This window comes from Choloepus didactylus, chromosome 15 (assembly GCF_015220235.1).
Source record: "Choloepus didactylus isolate mChoDid1 chromosome 15, mChoDid1.pri, whole genome shotgun sequence".
Classification (NCBI taxonomy): Eukaryota; Metazoa; Chordata; class Mammalia; order Pilosa; family Megalonychidae; genus Choloepus; species Choloepus didactylus.
The window spans coordinates 76,909,590-76,924,295 of record NC_051321.1 but is presented as its reverse complement, the minus strand read 5'-3'; the positions used below and the strand labels follow the sequence as shown (position 1 = coordinate 76,924,295).

The following is a 14,706-nucleotide window of genomic DNA, read 5'->3' as shown; positions in this document are numbered from 1 at the left end:
CACTCTCCACTGCTGAGGCCGAAGGACGCTGCCTCCCAGCTCCAGCTCAGGGAACTTCTACTCTGACATTATATTCCTCTTGGGAGTCAAGAGATGGAGGACTTCTTTCACAGTCTGGCTAGGATAATAACCAGTCCCAAGAGTCCACCCAGTGGTGGGGACGTTGGGCACGTGTTTAGCTTTTAAGGCCTAGGCCCTTCCAGTCTGCCCTATCCCCCTGCCTTCCTGATGTAACTCGGGGGTAGAGCCACTCTGACAAAGCTGACGGGATTCACCTGTACTGTGACGGTCAGGGTCATAAGCAGCACAATGCCCTTGAGGCTCTAGGGCAGGACCTTCCTTGTCTGCTGGCCACCTGTCTGCCCTGTCTCAGGTATCTGGGGGTCCAGACAGGAGACAACAGCAGAAGAGGCAGAAGCAGCCTCGAGAGCAGCTGTTGCACTTTCTTTTTTTTTTTGATCAAAAGGAGCGTTAGTGTCCAGCCTTGCACAGGTGGGCTAAAGCCTAAGAAAATGGTGACAGCCCTGAGTCATGGGAACAGCAGGGCTTATAAAGGATGGTTGGCTGGAAGTTCTTTGTCCAGGAAAAGGGAGGCTGGCAGGTCTAGGTGCAGCTGTTGCACTTTTGATGTCAGAGCAACTTCTGGTAAAAAAAAAGATGCTGCCTCTTCCCAGCAGCTGCCATGGGAGGTGGGGACATTACCAGAAACTGTGTCTCTCCCAGCGAGTGTCATTCTCAACCCCCTCCCACCTCCATCCCTTCCACAGGCTCTTACAAGGACCAGAGTTTGGTTGGGAGCTAATATTATGATCCCAGACTTCTGTGTTATAAAAGAGAAAATGTCTGAGGCCCAACAAGAGGAAAGTAGAACCCAAGTCCAAAATGTGAGCCAATCCAGAGCTGGCACCAGAACCCAGGCACTGGGATTCAAACCTGGAGCTATTCTAATTGCAGACATAAATACTTCTGCCCCAGGGTAGAAATAAAGGACTTTACCTGTTAGACCTGGCTTGGCAACAGCACCTGCAGAAAGAGTTAGAGGTTGTGGTTGACCAGAAGGGCCTGTGAGTTAGCACTGTGATATTCCTATTACAAAGTAGCCATTCGGCAAATGTAGACTCAAAGAATGCTTGGGCTAATGTGTCATATACTACACACACACACACACACACACACACACACACACAATTACATACACTCATATACATTTAGCTCAACAAACTTTTGATGCCCAAGTAAAGCAGGTGTCAGCTTTCTGAGCAGAACCTGCATGGAGGACTGTGCTCACCTTAAGAGGAAAATTGCCAAACTAGGGCATTTCCAAAGAAAAGCAACCAAGTTAAACTGACTCAAAATAATAATGTGAGGAATTTTGCTTTAAAGGCTCAGGAGAAGCTTAGTTTACAGAAAAGAAAACTAAACACACATTATATCTGAACTCTGATAGCTGAAACATAATGCAAAAAAGAGAAAAAAAAATTGTTCAGGGTCATTTCAGAGACCAAAGTTAGATTCAATGAAGAGAAATGAAAGAACTCCTGGAACACTTTAAAAGTTGAAGATTGCCTTGCAATGTAGTGAATTTGTCATCATTTAAGGTGTCCAAGCAGAGATGGGAGACACACAAGGACATGCTGAGGGTTGTCTAGGACAAATTCAGGCAGCAGAGAGGAGTTTGGACTGGATCATGGTTACTCTGCAATATGGTCAGGTCTAAATTCCATACTCTGAAGTTAAGAACGGGAATAGAGGGTGGAGGGAAGACAAGGAAAGAGGAGAGAGCAGCGAGCCCTATGAGACAGGGTCAGAGACGGTAAGTTCACCAGTCTGCATACATTTGACAATAGGATGATGACCTCTTAAGGTCCTTCCTATATTAGTCAAGAGTCTTTGGCTGCATGTTATAGAAGCCTACTCTAGTTATTGCAGGTAAAATACAGAAGGTGTTTATTATAAGAATATTATAAGGTATCTCATGACGAGTGGAAAATTGGTAGGACTTTCCTTTCTCTCTTATATCTCCACCTCTCCCTGAACATCTACATATTCTCTCTGCAGACCAGATTTCTTGGATTCTCCAGTCTTAGGTTGATGAGTTTGGACTATATTCTGAAGTCTCCTCAACTTTGCTTGAGGTTAAGAATTATTCAGAGTGCTCGTTAAAAAAATGGATGGCTGTATTGGTTTGGAATTCTGGGGACAAGACCTGATATTCTGTTGATTCTTGTTATCAGGGAAGTTTGAGAAATTTAGCAGATGCAATTGGGAGTTCCTGAATGTTCTAAAGCAGAGTGATTACACAAACAGAGTGATGCCTCTGGGAGATGAATTAGGTAGCTCTATGTAAGCCAGCCTGTCAGCATCTAGATGTGAAGCATGTGTTACAATAGCAGGTACAATTGGGGAGTACCTGAGATGGCTTCTATTAGTCATCCCCAATCCCAAATCTATTAGTGCCTTGAATTTTCTGTGCCCTGATGAGACATGCTCAATATTCCTTAATTCAAATTTTATTACTGATGGACTGCTTGTTGTCAGATTCACTGCTAGGTTTCAGGAGACCATAAAGACACAGCCTATTTATAGCCGCTTACTTTAGGGATTGGACGTCAGCCACAAAGGTGTAGAAAACAGGGCACTCTTGCTCGGAAACCCACCTCATGCCTCCTGCCATGTGCCCTCTGGCCTGAAGCTAGGCACATGCACCATGGTCCTGCCTTCCCTCGTGATCCACTCCCTTCCAGAAGGATCCCAAAGCCCTCCTCTGAATTAACCCCAGAGTAAATCCCACCTCCAGACACTCCTCCACATGGTCCCAACTCCCATAGAGGGTACAGTTTCAAGTCACACTAACAAACATCCATTGACTATTGAATAAATGTCTTCCCCACACCATGCCCTTCTTGCCCATTCACACTCATCCTCCTGCATCACAATAACTAGGAGGATTTTGTAGCTCTTAAAGGGCTTTCAACCATATTATGAGTTGGGGCCTCATAGAATCAGCTAGAGGTTCTTAGAGAACAAAATTATATTAATCCTCTTTTTTACAGATGAGGCAACTGAGGCCCAGGGAAGTGAAGCAGTTGAGCTGGAAAGACTGACATGGTGCTGAATCAAGCTTCTCTGCTTCCAGTTGCTGTTCTTTTTCCAACACAACCTCTCTAGCACAGAAGAGAAGTAACCGTGATTGAACACCTACTTCAAACCAGGTGTCTTCTATGCTTTATCCCGTTTACTCTTTACAACAACCCCATGTGTCGGATGCTAGCACCCCTGTTCTATAAAGAAGATAACTGAGATGCACGGAGGTCATCTAACTTGCCAAAGTCACCCAGCAAATAAGTGACGGAGGTAGGATTCAAATTCAAGTCATCCTGAATCTAAAGCCCATGCCTTTACCCTCTCTCCACATTGTCCCCACCATGGAGAAAACTCCATATTCTGTGACTGTCTCATTAAAAAACCAACTTCATATTACTGTGGGTAAAGCAATCCTTATCAATAAATAAGCTCCCTAATCAATTAAATAATGAGCAGCAAATGGTGCTTTAATTCCCAGACTTCTGCCCAGCTGAGAAGAGCATGATTTGTAGTTGTTCTGGGCTGTTCCTATGAAATGTCACAAAATCACAGCTAAATAACCACAAAATTAACCAAAACAAGTGCATCAGCTCAAACAGGGGCATCTTGATGTGGGACTGGTTGCTCCTTCCCATCATAAAAACACTTAAAATCACTCAAATTCCAGGAGTTTGGCTGGACTTTGAAAGGGCCACTGCTTAATCATATCTATACAACCTTTATTACAGCACAAATTATACCCACTCCAAATTAGGACTTCGGAGAATTTTTCAGATGGTAATGATGCAGGCTTTCTTCAATCTCCCTTTCTTAATTCTTACTTCCCCACTTGAAGTAGCGGCTTTCCCATGGGAAGAGGATCCACAGAAGGGAGGAGTGAATGGAGCATGAGATCAGTAAGATGTGGCTGGACCACTAATGCAAAGTGTTCATAACAGGAAAACTGGGGGGGTCAGGGAGACGGGGGTATACAGGTGTGCCAGTTTGAATGTATTATGTCCCCCAGAAAAAGCCATATTCTTTGATGCAGTCTTGTGGGGCAGATGTTTTGGTGCTGATTAGATTTGCATGGAAATGAGCCCCACCCAACTGTAGGTGATAAGTCTGATGAGATATTTCCATGGAGGCATGGCCCCACCCATTCAGGTTGGGCCTTGATCAGTGGAGCTATATAAATGAGCTGACGGGCAGAGGGAATTCAGTGCAGCTGTGAGTGATGTTTTGAAGAGGAGCTACAGCCAAGAGAGACACTTTGAAGAAAGCACAGGAGCTGCAGATGAGAGGCAGTTTGAAGACGGCTGTTGAAAGCAGGCTCTTGCTCCAGAGAAGCTGAGAGAGGACAAATATCCCAAGTGCAACTAAGAGTGACATTTTTGAGAAACTGCAGCCTAGAGAGAAATGTCCTGGGAGAAAGCCATTTTGAAACCAGAACTTTGGAGCAGACGCCAGCCATGTGCCTTCCCAGCTAACAGAGGTTTTCTGGACACCATTGGCCATCCTCCAGCGAATATACCCAATTGCTGATGTGTTACCTTGGACACTTTATGGCCTTAAGACTGTAACTGTGTAACCAAATAAACCCCCTTTTATAAAAGCCAATCCATCTCTGGTGTTTTGCATTCTGGCAGCATTAGCAAACTAGAACAATGGGAATTCTATACTTCATGCATGATTTTTCTGTAAATCTATCACTGCTCTAATTTAAACAAATAAATAATTTTTTAAGTGGCTTGGCTTTGGGGTGGAATGATCCAGGAACTTGGTTTGAGGGCCACAGGAACTCCTCCTTTCCAGCCATCAGGCATTGCCTTGCCTCCCTCTTCAAGTCTCTGCCTCTTACCCTTCCCTCTGTGGGTAAATACCCGTCATTTCCCCCAGGCCAACTGTGGGCAGCATGTGAGCACACCACCTGCCTAGCCTTGGCTGCTCTTTCATGGGTAGCCCAATAAATCATCCCTCCTGTTCCCAGGGCCTGCGTCCTCCAGGGGCTGAGCAGGGCAGAGTGCTCCCACTTCCTGGCAGTCCTCTCCTGTGTGAGTTTTGCCTGCAGGTTTCCTTCTCTCATCGGTTCCCTCAGGCTCTCCATAATTCAGGGATTCCTCAGGTTTTGTCCAAAGAGAGCTCACCAATCCAGTGAAAAAAGGCAAAGAGGAAAAACACACAAGACAAATGGAAAATATGACATGAGATGGCAGGAATAATTTCTAATCTGATGGTAATAACAAAAAATCCAGATGGGTTAAATTTACCAACTTAAAATGAGACTCCCAGATTGGATTAGAGAAAACAATGTCTAACAATTTATTGTCTAAGATAGATACACTTGCAACAAAAAAACAGAAAAAAGCTAAAAAGTAAAAGATAGGGAAAGAAACACTAGGCAAATAGGAAGGAAAAGAAAGCTAGGGAAACAATCTTAATATCTGATAAAATGGAAATCAAGAGACAAAGAGAAATGTAACACATTGATCAAAGAGAATGGCAGAATAAGAAAAAATAATCATCATTATATGATGTTAGGCACCTAAAAATATATTTCTAAATATATAAAGCAATAACAGAACTGTGGAAATACATAATCAAAAATTACAGCTGAGAATTTAATATGCCCTCTCAGAAACTGATAAAGTAGGAGAAAAAAAAGCAAAAATATAATAGAATATTTGAATAATGCAATTAACAATTTCAAGCAATTAAATACAGAGAACTCATACCAATTAAATATAGAATATGCAATATTTTTAGTCAAACATTAAACATACACCCAAAAAAGTGACCATGATAAAGTCCAAAGAAAGTGTCAATAAATTCTAAAGACTCTTTATCACAGAGGCTATTTTCTGTACATAACACAATAGCATTAGAAATTAATAACAAAAACATTAGACTTTAAATCCCATGTACTGGGAAACAGAATTACATATTACTGATAATTTGGGGGCTAAGAAATTCATAAAGAAAATGAGTAAATACTTAAAACTCAGTAAAAGTAAAACACTTCATTTCAAAATTTGTGGAACAACTACAGCAGAACTTTTCAGATACTCATAAATTTATCAAGAAAAAGAAAAATGGAAAACACATTCAGTTCAAGAAGTTGCAAAAAATATAACAAGAGCAAACAAAAGGAATAGAAAAGAAGAAAATAATATAGGTAATCAAAAATAAATAAAATTGGGAACAACAAAAAAAGATATTTATAATGCCAAAAGCTCATTCTTTAAAGAAATCAACAATATAAAACTCTGGCAAGACTGATCAAGAAAAAAAAAATGAGAAGATTAAAATATACTAACTACAGAATAAAAAGGAGATAGTGACAGACAATAAAGATTAAATTATGATAAAGAAAACCATATCTGAATAATAAATCTGAAAATCTAAAGGGACAAATTTCTTGACACTGCTTCTGGCAGGGTAGAGCATGGACCTAGCGCGTGGGGGCGGGGGCTGTGGGGATGGGGGAGGGGGAGGCAGCCCTCCCACCTCCCCTGGTTCCTGTTCCACAGACTGAGGCTCTGAGCCTGAGCTGAGCAAGTAAATCGGTCCTACTTTACACCCTGAGGTCTATCTCTTCCAGGACACCACTCTCTATCACTGTCATCCCAAAGTTTCCCACACCTCAAATCTGACCACGCAGCTCCCCTATTTAAAACACTGCAATGGATCTGAGAAGCTGCCACAGCCTAGGGGGGCCTAAATGGACATAATAACTGAATGTGATGTGCATCCCGGATGGGATCCTGGAACAGAATAAAGACACTCAGTAAAAACTAAGGGAATCTGAATACGCTATGGACATTATCATTAATAAAGTATCAATATCGGTGTATTAATTGTGACAAGTGTACCCATACTAATGTAAAATGTTAATAATAGGGGAAACTGGTTGTGAATATATGGGAATTCTCTCTACTATCTTTGCCATTTTTGGTAAATCTAAAACTGTTCTAAAATAAAGTTATTACATTAAAAAATCCAATGGAGAAAAAACTTTTGGTGATTTCCCCAAAACTTCTAAATCCAAATTCCTTATCTCGGCAAATGCGGCCCTTTGAAAGCTGACCACTGTAGGCCTATTTACTTGCTAATTTCCTTTGTCTCTCCTATCCTTATGCAATCATACAGAACCACACCCCATTTCTCCAAATATGCCGTACTTTTTCCAGCCCCTCTGCCTTTCCCTCTTCCTGCAATGCCCCCCTCTCTGAACTCAGTACAAAAGCAAACTGATCCACACCAAGGGTGGAAAGCCGTGGCCTCCATGGGCCTTGTCTTGGGGGTCACCGGCATCTTCATGCCCAGGGGGCCCTGTAGTGCAGGATGTTCTCCCTAAGGTGATGTGCTCCCTCCTGACCACCAGGGACCTGGAAGGGAGTAATGGGAGGAGGAGCAGGGAACAATTCTGAAGGCACCTCATGTCTCTCTAGATGGCTAAAGCCTGGCTCTTTCTGCTGCAGGCAAGCACAGTGCCCCCACCAGACCCTCCCTTTCTGCATGGGAGGCAGTGGCTGCTCACTCAGGGACCCCCAAATGCTGCAGGGGCCTGTGACTCCAGCAGTTGCTCTGGGGATTAGAAGAAATGCTTGGAGGGAATAATTCCTAAAGGAGCAGAGACGAGTGACCAGGGCAGCAAGAATGGGGAGATGTGGGAACCCTGCTTCTTATCATTATCCCAGGCTATGGGGCAACATGGCTGATGGGAACACTAAAAAAGACAGCACCCTGCAGAAGAAAAGGTAAGTCTGAGAAATGGCTTCAGTCTAGAAAGGACCCTGATTTGGATCAGCAAAAAGTCCACAAGGTTCCTCAAAAGGGCTGTGTAGTCACAGCTGGAGGGTCCTCTGCTACTCTGTTCCCTAAGCTTGAGACCATGGAAGGTGCACCAACCCAGGATGCCAAACCCTGATTTAGCCTATTAGGGATACCTCCACCAGCCAGACTCCCTAGAGATGGTCAGTCAGGGTTCAGTTAGAATATAAACAGCCTGCCTGTCTCAGATGCTGTTCCTGAACCCTGCAAATGTTGCCCCCAATCCTGAGGCTTTACCAAGCATTGGACAATGGTCCTCTGGGTTCCTGCCCAAGCTCACCCCCTACAGGTTAGGTTCCCAGAGTTCAGTCCAAATTGAGTTAAAGCTTCCAAGTGAAGACTAGAATAGATGACTTCTAAGAACCTTTCCAGCTCTAAAACTTCTCAGAATTTCTCCATCACATCTGCACAGCCAGACTCTTAAGCCACCCTCACCTTCCTCCTCCTCCACCTCCTTAGTTTCAATTCCACTGCAGTCCTGCTGGAAGCTGCCTCCATAAGAGCTGCCAGCTTTCTTTCCACCCAAGCCCCATAAGAAGAGAATGTCTATTGCTTGAAAACCCAGTGTGGGTTACAGGGTAAATGCCAGGCAGCCACACATAGAAGCTACTTTGCAAGTGACACATCACATTTCTATCCACATCCCCCTCAACTCATCTTCTGGCAAAGAGCAGAGAGAGGGGATTAAGAATGAGGAGGATTGCATAAAGTCAGGCAAAATTAATTAGCTGCAATTTCACTGCTGAGCTGCCAGGTAAATTTCACAGCATAATCACTCCAAGCTCCTGCATTAATGTGGTGATAATGCCTTATATGCCTTCAATATCCCATTTTCCTCCATGCATGGGCAAGCCTCAGAATGAGGCACTAGCCCAGCTGCCAGGCTTGGTTTGGAATCTGGGGGTAATCAAATTTTGCACAGTGTTTCGCAGAGAGAAACAGATCACTGCTGTCTCCATTTTTTCCTCCTCCAACACTTGCCTCTCCAACTCTGGAAGGAGGTTGGACTCCTCTCTCAGGGCCCGCGAGCAGGGTGCCAGTCAGTGGACTGAGGACTTCAGATCAGTAGCGTGGTAGAGCAGAAAGCATTTGGGCGTCCCTGTTCTGCCGTTAACTGGCTGTGTAGCTTTGGGCATTTTACTCAACCTCTCTGGGTGTTAGTCTCCTCACTTGTAAAAGTGGAACAATAGCATGTGCCTCTGTGGCCCCAGGCCTGATATGAAAATCATGAGATGAGGGAGGGAACATTTTGCAAATGGAACAGTCACAGACGAGGTATTAAAAAAACACCATAAAGCTGAAGATTCGAGTTATTTATTCAAGTCTTTTAGAATGGTGGGTACACTGCATACCCTCCTCCAACCCAGCCTGAGCCCTGAGTCGGGGGCAACCTAAATACTGGGACTGTAGACATGGGCAGGGTGTTCAAGCCAGGAGAACCTTATTCTTCAGCTAATGTTTCTGCTATTGGGCTTTCACCAGAATATTGATACCTAGGCATTTATTCCTGATGGCTTAAGGGGAAAATCACAGCAATTAAGCAGTGAGGCTGACAAGACAGCATGTCCATTAGCCTACAATCCTGAGGTCTGGTCAGGGGAATTGTGCCGGTTTGAATGTATTGTGTCCCCCAAATGCCATTATCTTTGTGGTTTTGGTGCTGGTTAGATTTGCTTGGAATGTGCCCCACCCAGCTGTGGGTAATGGTTTTGATGAGATGTTCTCATGGAGGCATGGCCCCGCCCATTTGGGGTGGGCCTTGATCAGTGAAGCCATATAAATAAGCTGACTCAGAGAGAGGGAACTCAGTGAGTGCAGCTGGGAGTGATGTTTTGAGGAGGAGCAAGCTTGCTGGAGAGGAACGTCCTGGGAGAAAGCCGTTTTGAGGCCAGAGCTTTGGAGCAGACGCCAGCTGCCTTCCTAGCTAGCAGAGGTTTTCCGGACGCCATTGGCCATCCTCCGGTGAAGGTACCCGATTGCTGAGGTGTTGCCTTGGATGCTTTGTGGCCTTAAGACTGTAACTGTGTAGTGAAATAAACCCCCGTTTTATAAAAGCCTATCCATCTCTGGTGTTTTGCATTCTGCAGCATTAGCAAACTAGAACAGGAATGCACAACTCTGGGGACAAGCTCTGGGGTCAGGTAAGCTAGAATTTGAACCGTGACTCTGCAACTTCAACTAACTGAAATTTCCCTACTTTAAATGGGGATAATAATACCTACTTCAAAGGATGATTCGGACAGGCCTAACAAACACAGCATCTGGCAAATAATAAGTGCCCAGTACAGTCCTACACAGCAATGACCATGCAGCCTGCACCAAATTACAGCTTATTGATTGGCTGATTTTGATTTAAGCAAGTCTGAAGATTCAGGAAGAGAAACTGGGGTGTTTGGGGGAGGGGGGTAGACTGTAATATTTAGATTACATTTCAAGTCCCAGAAAGCATTGAAGGACACAGAGCTCAGACCCCAGTAGCAAGAGCAGACCTCCACACCTCCCTGAATGTGGCTCACCTGCATCTGCCTGCAGGTGACAGGAACATCTACCCTACCTGGGTTCTCTCAACGACTCCTAGTTACTGGGAACGGCTTCCAGTGTCAAATGAAATCTTCTCAGGAGCCCCCGGCCTGGCCCAGGGTCTGCTGTCTGCCACTGCATAGAGCAGTCTTCTATCTGCTTCCAAGTGGGGACCCTTCAGAAAGTGTCTCTGCTAAGTGCCCCTCGTTCTTTCCTCCAATCCCAGGGCCCCATGGAGGCAGCCTTGCCTGGTGCTTTTAACAGCAAAGACTCTGAAGTCACATGGAAGTGGGGTGAATGTATTTTGGCTACTTGACATGGCCTTGGCCCAGCTACTTGAATGATTCTTCTGTAAAAAGAATTTAATAGAGAAGATACCTCAGAGAGTTTTGTGTATAATGTGAATACAATTCCTCACTCCTTTTAAGCACTCACTAAATGTTAGAAATTTTTATAAAATGGAGAATGTAAAAAGAAAGATATTTCTTCAAGTTCTGTGCACAATGCAAGAATAAGCCTTAACACACTAAGCACTCCAAAAATACTAGTAGTGTTCTTCTTTCAAAATCTCTTGTATTATGATTCTGACACTTGTAACCATTCTGATTTATTTTTTTCCTTTTTTTTTTCAATCTAAAACTCTCCAAAAGTATCTAGTTTCCTTCTACCTCACTGGCTGATACCACTCAGTGTCCTTGGCTGATTCCAGCTCTTTGGATGCCAGCTGTCAACCCAGGCCTTGAACGTCCTCAAACCTCCTCTGTCTGCCACTGGCTTCAATCATATCTCTATGCCTGAGACTGCAAGCAGTTTATCTCCAGCTTGGACTTCTCCACTGAGCTGCAGACTCAGATATCCAACTGAAAATAAGTTGAATAAATTGAAATATATATGTATTATGTATATAAACACATATATAATATGATATTGATATATATCACATATGTGATGATACATGAATTCAGTCTTCCCATGATATCTAATTGGCATCTAAAGCATAAAGTGTCCAAAATGGGAATCTTGACCTGCCCTTCTAAAAAATAAACACTTTTTTCAATGTCTCCTAATGTCACCTTGCTCATTTGCATCAAGCCACAAAAGGAGAAAGGATGTAGAAATAGGTATGGGGAATTTTTAGGGGTCGGGACTAGAAGTGGCACCTATTACATGCACCCACATTCTATCAGCCGAAACCTAGTCAGATAGTCATGTCTAACCGCAAGGTGGTCTGGAAGCACGTATGAGTCAGATGCCCAGAGGAGGATGCAGCAAGCTCAGTGAGGAGCTAGCAATCCCCACCATGCCTCCCACTGCTCTGGGAATAAAGCCCAAGTCTATTTCTCTTCTTCAAACACACCAAGTTCATTCCTGCCCCAACTATATACTCCTTGTTTCCTTTTCCTGGATCTCCACCTGGCTGACTCCTTCTCATCCTTCGTACCTCCTCAAAGAGGCTGGCCCCTAATCTAAAATAGCCTCCAACCAACCCGCTGGTTACCTTCTGACATATCCTCCTAGTTCCACTTCTTCAAGTGCTTATAGCAGCATCTGAATCACTCTTGTTCATTATTTCCAGACTTCTTTATTATCAGTCTCTTACATTAGATTAGGAAATCCCATGAGTGCTCGACACAGCAAATGCTCAATGATACTTGTTGAGTGAAAATGAATGACTTCTCTGTACTTCCACTATTTGGCTGAACATCATCTGAACAGTGCCTAGAACACAACCCAGCCCACCAGATGAGATCTACCAAGCTCAGAGTAGAGCAAAACCATGCCCAGATTTTCTCTGGCTCAGCTGTTTGTCCTACTAGAGCACACGATCTCATGAGCATTGAGACCAAAACTCTCCAGCGTTTTTCTGGCAGGCCCTGCAGCTCCCTACCTTCTGGCTGGTACCTGTCTATCTGATGTTAGGGAGCTAATGGTGAGCTTAGGAGTTACTCCTGTTAAAACTCATTTTTTTAAATCTAAATGGTACAGTTCATCTCTTTGAGGCTCTATTCAGCCACCCACTATATTGGTTCTTCCATCCAGATTAGGTCAATATATAATTAGGTCCCCCGCGGAGAATAGGGCGCAAAATGCTGTTCTTTCAGTTCCATTGATCAGTCTCACCCCAAAGAGCAGGCAGACACTGTCCTTGTTCAGCTAACTTCAGACAAAATTAAATAAGCCCTTGAGCCTACCTGCCTTTGCCAGTCACTGTGAGGCTCAGGTCCCCTGGGGCTCTGTTCTTCCCGACACCACATGGCAAGGCCTGTGTCTGCTGAGGTGCTTTTCCCCTGGAGCCTTGGAGCTTTCTGCAGGAGCCACTTGGTCAGTCGCTGGGCTTTGCATCAGACACACCAGGAGTGGAACATGGCTCCATCACTTCCAAGTTGTGGGACTTGACATCCCTTTCCTCTTCTGTATGATGGGGATGATCGTATTCTTTTGCAGGGCTGTTGTTGAGATGTAGGGAGGTAAGATGTGTAAAGCACAGATACTGGCACAGAGCAGGACTCCAGAAAGGAACGCTCACATCCTCAAATAAGACACCCCTTGTCAGTCACCTGGGTCCTCTATGGCTCTAGCGTCCCAGCCCTGCCATGTTGGTCCATCAAGTGCCCCCTCTTAGACAGGCTTGATCTCCTGCACTCCCCACCGCAAACTGGCAGAGCACATATTTGAGTTTATAACCACATCTATAAACAGAGTTCAGAGGACTCAGCCTCTGCCCAAGTCGGGGTCAGGGGTCAGGGGTGATAGCTGATCATGGATGTGGAACGGACTGTTGACCCAGGAGCACTTACTGCACAAAGGGAGAGAGAGAAATTAAGTCCAAGGCCTCCTTGCCCTCCACCCCTGTGTCCTGGAGGACTGACCCACACCAGGTTCTGAAAGCTCCCATAGGGCAGGTGACAGAAGCTGCCTGCCACCCCAGATGGCCCTGCAGACAGACTGGGCCCACGGCGGACGGTGCTTCCGGTGTGTGGCTGACTGCTTCCTGCTCACTCACCTGTCAAGAGCAGTGAGAAGCCCGCAGGCCCTGCATGCTGACGAGGGACAGCTGGAAGGAGACCAGGTCACCGCTGCCTGCGGTGGCCTCACCTCCCCCCATCTCCCCCCACCTCCCTCCACCAGCCCAGAAGTGCCTCTGCCCTGGGGGGTTTCCTTCTGTACCGGTTGCAGAGAGAAGGCCTGCACAATGATGGGATAAAAAGAGGCAGCCCAAGATATTCCTTCCAGGAATAAAGGTAGCTGGAAAAGAGTGAAAGAAAGAAATCTTATCCTTTTCATTGTAGCACTTTCCCCTCCTTCTACAAATCATTGTATCTGAAAGGTCACGCTTTGAGGTTGACAGCTTTCTTAAGAATCTGCTTTCTTTCTATTCCTCAGTCATAGGTTCGGTGTGTCACAAGATAGAGAAGCTGATGCAGTGAGTACTCTTGTAAAATCTTAAATTGCAACCATGTGAAGAGCTAAAATAAAACTTTCAAGGGCTCAAGGTTCCGGCCTTTTAAAAAATTGATTTTATGGGTTTCTCTGCTTTCAGATGTCCCTTGCCAATTCTGGCTTTTGCAAAGAGCCATAAACCCTGAGTGAGAGGCTGGTTTTCCAGAACCTCTCAGGAGGCAGTGACTCTGGTTCATCCAGCTACGTACTCATCACATACCCATCCATCCATCCATCCATTTGGACATTCATCTGTTCTTGTGACAACATTTGGCTGAGTGCCAGCCTCTGTACTGTAAAGTAAGGATACAGCGGGGAAGTCACGGCCATGGTGCCCGCCCTCATGGAACTGGCAATCAAGGAGCATACAAACAAGTAAACTGGTGTAGCAGGGTGTTTTATTAGTTATTTCTAAACCAGATTATAGTGTATTTTTGTGTCTTATTCCCCAGAAGGATCTCCAGGGCTTTGGGTGCTGAAGACCTGAGCTTCCTTTACCCGTCGGGTGAGTGACTAAATTTGTGTTTTCAAGAGTCCAGGCAAGGGGTCCCAGACTAATCTCTGGGGGCCAAGCTGTAGCTGCCACTTTTAGCTGTAGCCTGCAAAGGTGTTTTGTTTTGTTATGTTTTGTTTTTTGCTTTGTAATTTTTTCTCCTTGCAATTTTACTGAGATACAGTCACATACCATACAATCATGCAAAGTATGCAGTTGTTCACAGTATCATCATATAGTTGTGCATTCATCACCACAATCAATTTTTGAACATTTTCATTACTCCAAAAAAAAAAAAAGTAAAATAAAAAAGAACACGCAACACAACCCATCCCCCCATCCCCTCCTATTATTCA

The 14,706-nt window shown here is 44.6% G+C and overlaps 1 long non-coding RNA gene across 2 annotated transcripts in view; it reads right to left on the bottom strand.

The window, feature by feature from the left end:
* The window catches only part of LOC119510429, a 47,913-nt gene extending 35,111 nt beyond the window's left edge, over positions 1-12,802 (bottom strand). The window contains exons 1-2 of one of the 2 annotated variants that reach the window (XR_005211924.1): positions 12,609-12,802; positions 997-1,023 (exon numbers count right to left, since the gene is read on the bottom strand). This is a non-coding gene — a long non-coding RNA (uncharacterized LOC119510429). Of the gene's footprint in view, positions 1-996; positions 1,024-11,914; positions 12,056-12,608 lie in introns of those variants that run through there. The other variant, XR_005211925.1, reaches the window with a different exon arrangement.
* Positions 12,803-14,706: the final 1,904 nt, after the last annotated feature.